We start from the raw sequence: 6946 nt of genomic DNA on the forward strand, positions 1-6946 counted from the left end.
AGGCCAGTAAATTGAGAGACAAGTTGTTGAGGCAAAGATAGCAACTTTATTCAGAAAGTCAGATCACCAAGAAGATAGTAGACTGGTGTCCCAGAGAACCATCTTACCCAAGTCAGAATTCAGGCCCCTTTTATACTAAAAGGGGAGGGGGTGTGGTTGGTTGTTGCAAACTTCTTGGTGTTGTAATCCTTTGTTCTTGCCACTGTCCATGAAGATCAGGCCATGACGTTCCCATAAACCTCCAATAAGACAAATGTTATTATCTGTTCTGCAACTTTTTAATCTGTATATGAATGGAAAAGCATTATACTCTTAAAGACCAGAGCCTTGAGAATGGGCTGTCCTGTATATTTCAGGCTATAGGCAACATTCTTTTACAAACGGTGCAGAACCAGCATGACTAAGCACAGGAAACAGAGCACAGGGTTAGAGAGAAAAGACCAGATCTAATATGGAGTCAGATTTGTTCTTCCCTATAACAGACATTTTTATTCCGATTTAACAGAATAGAAAATTGACCTTTAGAGAGGTTAAATAGCTTGTTTTAAGCCACTCAGTTAGTAGAAGACAGAGGTCTTTCTGATGCCTGAATTCTGGCTTCACTGGCTTGCATCATACACGAACTCGTATCCACACTGCCTGCAGTTGGAAGTTTCGAAACATCACAACTCTCTACATTCTTCACCCCTCCACTAACATTTCATTTATGTTCAGAGATAGATTTTTTTTTAAGTACCAAATAGATTGTCATCATCCTAAGCACTGCTTTGGAACCACTGTTTCCTCATTACAGTGGAGGGAAAAATTTCATGGAAGAGCCAAGAACCCCCTGCATTAGATTCTGATTCTTCTTCCACTTCTGCTTTGGCAGTGATGCTCTTCTGGTCTTCATTTTGTGTAAATGAAAAAGTGGATAAGAATGTTCTGTTTTTATTGCATTTAACTATTTGTAGGTATATATATATATATATATATATATATATATATATTTTTTTTCTTTTTAGAATTTACCTGATTTTCTTTAGGTACAAATCCTAGACCAGAATTTATATCAGAGTTTTATTAAGGCAGGGGCAAAATGAACATCAATTTATGTTTCTATAGAATAATATACTGTGGGTATTTAAAAATGGGTGGGGGAAGGAATCAATTTATGACCTGTAACCTTAAAACATTATGCTTTTTTGCTTGGCCACATGAATGCCTACTATTTCAATTTGTGAGATGAGTTCAACCCACCTGATTGCATCCAAGCTCTACAAATCTATAGCATTTTGTGTAATTATGAACTGATGAAATTACAAGGGCCATAAAACACTGATTTTTTTTTTCCCTACTTGTACTATTTAGGTCAAAAGAGAAAGCACAGGTTCACACATCACCAGAAAAGAATGAAGATTTTAAGTCAGAAATTGCAAGCTACTGGACTTCAAGGTGAATCACACTAGTAGATATATGTGGTTTAACTTGCTCAGCGTTTTGGTTTGGGTTTTGATTTTTGCTTACATTAATTGTGAATACTTAGAAGTCAGTAGATTTCACATACAGATTCAGATTTCCAGGGTCACTTGAAACATTAAATGATTTCATAACAGTGGGCTGGGGAGCAGCAATTTCTGGCTTGCAGAGGGCACACACCCTCCGGTTGGCCACAGTCCTCCTCTGGCTGATTTATATTATTTGCTTAACTCCTGGAGCATTTGAGGTTTTGATCCCAGTCTTCAGGAATAGTTTTCAGATGACATTTCCAACATATTCATCTTTGATCTACTTCCAGTTCACTTTATCTTATCTCCGGGTACCTACACCTTGTTCTCAGGATGGATACTCAGGAGATCACATGAGTGGGCAGACGGGGCTTCCAATCACAGGCACCAACCAACTAGAAAAAACAGAAGTCCCCACCGTGCAGCCAACAGGGTCTCCTGCTGGGCAACTTCAACTCTTTCGTTCTAGACCTTGGGGATATTGGGGGAGGCGCTTCAGCAGCCCAGGTGAAGGAGGGTACTCCAGTATGGATGTGCGTCACCATTTAAGCAAATGGGACTGCTGTGCCGGTGCCTGCTGACTGGGGACCAGCCCTGCCTATGCTAGAGGCAAAGTGGGCAGTGTCTTTACCCTTAAACACACCCTCCACAAGTCTGACTCTGCACATTACCTGTGTGTGTGTTGTGTGTGTGTGTGTGTGGTTTACTTATTAGATTCAAGCTTTAAGAAGATAGTATAGAACGCTGCCACCATGTAGACAAGCCACAGATGTATTTTAAGTGGAGTGGATTGAATTATTTATTTATTCCACAGGCTCTGTAATGTTCATTGCCATATGATAAATGAAACCAGGTTTGGTTTCCTTATGCTTATTTGATTTTCATACACTTATATTTCATACCAAGAAGAAAACCAATCCACAGTCATGCAGAAACATCTCTGATTAACACATAAAGTGTATGTGGGAGGGTAGGGTATAGCTCAGTGGTAGAGTGCATGCCTATCATACATGAGGTCCTGGGTTCAATCCCCAGTACCTCCATTAATACATACATACATACATACATAAATACATAAATCTAATTACCTCCCCCCTCAAAAAAACAACAAAAAAAGACACACACACAAAGTGTCTTAAACAAACATTTAACCTTTAAAACTGAAGTATAAACAGGAAGAGAATTCATAGATTTTTCTAATTGTGTTATCCTGCTGCAGACTCTAGCAGGCATTCTGTCTATAGTTACAACCATGAATACATACAGCAATTAATGCAGAGCCTAGGAAAATTAGTTTAAAAGTATAAGGTCATTTTCAGATCACTAGATACTGAAAGTACTTTTTATTTCATCCTCTCCTATAATTTTAAGCTTTAAATTTTAAAAATACAGAAACAATGAGAAGAAATAATTGCTAGAGGAAATGTTTCTATTAAAATGGTGGATTAGGGAGAAGGTAAAATTTTTCTGGCTGAATATAAATTTTCCGTGTATAATTAAAAAAGATCTTAAAATAATAGTAGAAGATTCTTCCAATAAAAACTATTAAATGACTGGTTTTTGACACAAAAGATTTGGCTCAATCATTCCATGTGTAATGGTGCATAATACTTTCTAACTGAAACTTTTCAAGGAACTATATTGAGTCAAGAAATTTCTTTCTGTTTAGACAGTACTGTGAATAGTAATTGATACTTACCAGGGTTTAAGAGACTATTTCTCTTTGAAACAATGGATTTTCTTTAACCTCTCTGCCTTTTGTAAAAAAATGTCTTTGGAACTGTTGGTGAGACCCATGCAATTACTGAATTGACTTTATTAATCAACTTTATTAAACAAATCTGCTGTGTTATTTCACATAAAAAAAAGAAAAGTTTACCTGAAATCTGAAATTTGATGACTTAAAAGTTAACTTTAAGAGAAAATGCAAGTAATGGATGCAAAGAATATTTTCTTTCAATGCACAGAGGATTTCATCTCTGAATAACTGTATACATACACTCATATTACCATTATGTCAAAGATTCTTGTGTTTGTTCTGTTAAAATGATCTATAATTTCAAAGTCTGGTTTACATAAAAAATGGATATTTAATTAGTCTTAAAAAACAACTATACAGTGGCACAAAAGTGTCTAAAAAAATCCTAATCAAATTAGAATTGCATCAGTGAAGGGTAGGTGTGGTAACCTGGCTGCAGTGGCCTGGTTTGGCCTCCTCTGCCCATCCTCCTCTCCAGAACGCTGGGCTGATTCCAGGGCCTTCAAGCCAGCAGAGTTGATTTGGGGTTGCTTGGCGAAGAGCTGCCAGCACTAAAATGATAGTAAAGCAGAGCTGAAACCAGAGGCTGTCCACAGTCAGTCGGATGGTGAGTCACACAGCAGGGGAGACTGGGGTCCCCCAGGCTGAGAGTCTGGAGGGATAGCGAGTTCAGAATCGGTGGCTTCTGTCATGGGAGTGTTTCTTTGAAGACTGAGAGCATAGCTTTGGCCGGTCTTAGAGTATTTAGAAATCGGGCCGTGACCAATTGCACCAAGAACATGGGCTTTTCCCTTGAGCGGAAGGTAAAATGTTCTCTTTTCTCCACACCTTGCAAGCTGATTGGCCACACATTCTCATGCGAATTTCATGACCATGCCCAGTCAGGTGGGGCCGTTTTACTCTAGTTGACAAAGACTTCTGGGTTAAGCAGACACTTCAGCCAAGCTCTCTGAAATTTTAAAGGGTCTTTGTAATACTATGGTGAGTCTTCAGCACATCCCCTTAAGCCTTGTGGTATACTGTGTTATCATCCGAGTGTCTTTTCAGCTGAAAAGTTATCGTCTATGCCAACAGACTAAATCCTAAAGATGTAATTTAAGCAGCACGTGGAGTTGCCAACATGCAAATCATCTTGGTTTTTTAAGAAAGCCAAGTTGTTTTAGATGAATAAAAGATTTTTACTCCTTGGACTCAGTATCATATTGGTAGACACAACATAGGACTCAGTTAGAAGTCCTGGGAGCTTCTCCCGGATTGGTTACTTGAGCTTTGAACCTCAGATCTCTCCATTTGAAAATAATTCCTACCTTACAGACTTGTTGTAAGAATTAATAATAAGCTGGATGCATATGAAGAAACTTTATATACAATAAACACTATATGAATGTCAAGTGGTATTTAAAAAAAAGAAACAAAAACTTTTGCCTATAGGTAAAATCAGGAGCCAACGGGCTCAGGTCTTGATGGCGAGATGATTTCATGCCCTCTAAGAAAATTAGTTTCTTTACACTCTTGTTCTAAACAATCAAAATATCTAACTAATATCTAAGCATATGAAACATGCTTACTTTCTAAAGATTTCAAACTGTAGAAATAAGGGAGGTGGATGTATTTACAGTATAAGTAATTGAACGCCTGGTTCCTGTCACACCTCTATGCCCACTACTTCTGTATGTCTTTCCCTGGGTTCTTTTCATCTCTCTATTCTTTCTATTTCTCTTAGCTCTCTAGCTTTTTCTTTTTTAAACACCTTTATTATGGCATGGTTCCTGTACAGTAAACTACACATATTTCAGATAAACAATTTGATGAATTTTAATAGATGCATACTCTCTAGCTTTTTCTCATCATAACTTTGTCATATACCATGGATGTAATGACCGCTTAGATAACAAATATTCCTCAACCTGCATTTTTAGCTCAGAAATTTCTCCTAAACTGTAGAGTGATGTACATCTAGGTATTCACAGATATCTGAGCTCTGTCCTCCCTGCTCCCAAGCCCGTAAACATGTTCCTTTTTCTATATTCCATTCCTTGGTCACACTCCATTTACATCTCTTCTCCACTGGAGTTAGGGTATCTTTCTTAAATGCAAATCTGATCATATTAAGCCCTGGTTTTTTAGGCCCTTCTATTTTCCATCACCTTTAGAATTCATATCAGTTTATCTCTCCAAATGCAACTTCCATTGCTCCTCACGTTTACAGAACTGACTTGTGGTTTCCCAAACGTGTTAGCTGGTTTCTTGCCCTCACACTGCTGCTCATGCTGTTCTCTGTCTGGAATGGCCTTTCTGATCTTGTCTGCTTAGCAAGCTCCTATTTCACATGCAGACAGTCAAAACGTCTTCTGTGACATCTGTCACAATGTTCTCTAAGAAATCTACCCTACCGGTCAGCGCCTCCAAACACAGTTAATCACTTCTGTTATTGTACTTTGTACACCGCGTTGCAACTATTTGTTTATGTAGCCGTCTCCCTTACCAGAGTAATTCGAATATAAGGTCCTCGCCTTCCTCACCTGTGCACATGGCTCACAGCATAGCTCCTTATACACATGGATGTTTAATAATCTTTGTGGAGAGCAGTTCAATGAAGTCTGCATCATCGTTACACACTGATCTCCGAGTCTGAGTTTATCTGGGCAGTGGAGAAATGTAGATGTGGAGAGGACATTACTTTTGTCTCTCACCTGTTCATGTGTGTTCCTCTGGAATTTATGTACTCTGTAAAGAGATTCTTTCCTGGGTGGAAAAAAAAAGATTTTTTCAGTAAATATTATTAACAGCTTTTTCTACTATCAAGAAGTAATACTTAGAAAAATACTCATTGAATGTCATTTACAGAGAAAAACCTCATTCATTCATTGAACACATGTTCTCTGATCACTGCTGTCTGCTTGACACTGTTTTGAACATTGAGGATACAGCAATGAACAAGGCAGACCTAAATCCCCACCTTCACAGAAAGAAAGAAGAAAAGAAAGGAAGGGAGGGAGGGAAGGAGGAAGGGTAGGAGGAAGGTAGAAAGAAAGATAGGAAGGAAGGAAGAAAAAAGAAAGAAAAAGAGAAATATACTTTATTAACAGAGAGGAAGCACTTAACTTTATATCTTACCCCTTGCTTTCTTCACTCCAAAACCTCCTTCCTTCCTCCCTACTTTCTGACTTTAAAACATTTTACAGACTTAAAGAAAAGGCCAATACAAAAATTGAAATGTCCTCGGAAGGGCTGGCTTGGGTTTCATGACAAATATTGGAAATGGAGTGGTCATATACACTTTGTAGAAAGAGTGAGAAAAGACCGCCGTTTTGTTAAGGTTAATTGGGATGCCAAGCATAGTAAATCAGTGTGTTCTGCCGTGAAGATTCCACTACTAATTTACGTTTTGGTCAAGTAAAGTTTTCAGAAATATGTTTTGATAAATGATTGTATCCTTGTTTCCTCAGTCAGAATGACTATGTGTGTGGTTTGTGTAAACGCAGCTCTTCAAAATGAAGCTGATCGGAGAGTTACACTGTTTGAGTGCGTGCTCAGTAATTTTTCACTCCAGTGGACCGCATGTAATATTCAGCCATCCTAGGGCAGTGTACTCTCCACTTTTTCATGAGTCTTTCAAAACCTTTTGATGAATATGTATATCATATGACTGTAAGAGCTATGTCTGCCCATTTTCCATCTTTTCAACTGGGTATAGTTT

The 6946-nt window shown here is 38.2% G+C and overlaps 1 non-coding gene across 1 annotated transcript; it reads left to right on the top strand.

Moving 5' to 3' along the window:
* Nucleotides 1–2452: 2452 nt before the first annotated feature.
* Nucleotides 2453–2530, top strand: TRNAD-AUC (transfer RNA aspartic acid (anticodon AUC)). The gene has a single exon. It is a non-coding gene; the product is annotated as a tRNA-Asp (tRNA).
* The last annotated feature ends 4416 nt before the right edge of the window (nt 2531–6946 follow it).

This window comes from Camelus dromedarius, chromosome 2 (assembly GCF_036321535.1).
Source record: "Camelus dromedarius isolate mCamDro1 chromosome 2, mCamDro1.pat, whole genome shotgun sequence".
Lineage (NCBI taxonomy): Eukaryota > Metazoa > Chordata > Mammalia > Artiodactyla > Camelidae > Camelus > Camelus dromedarius.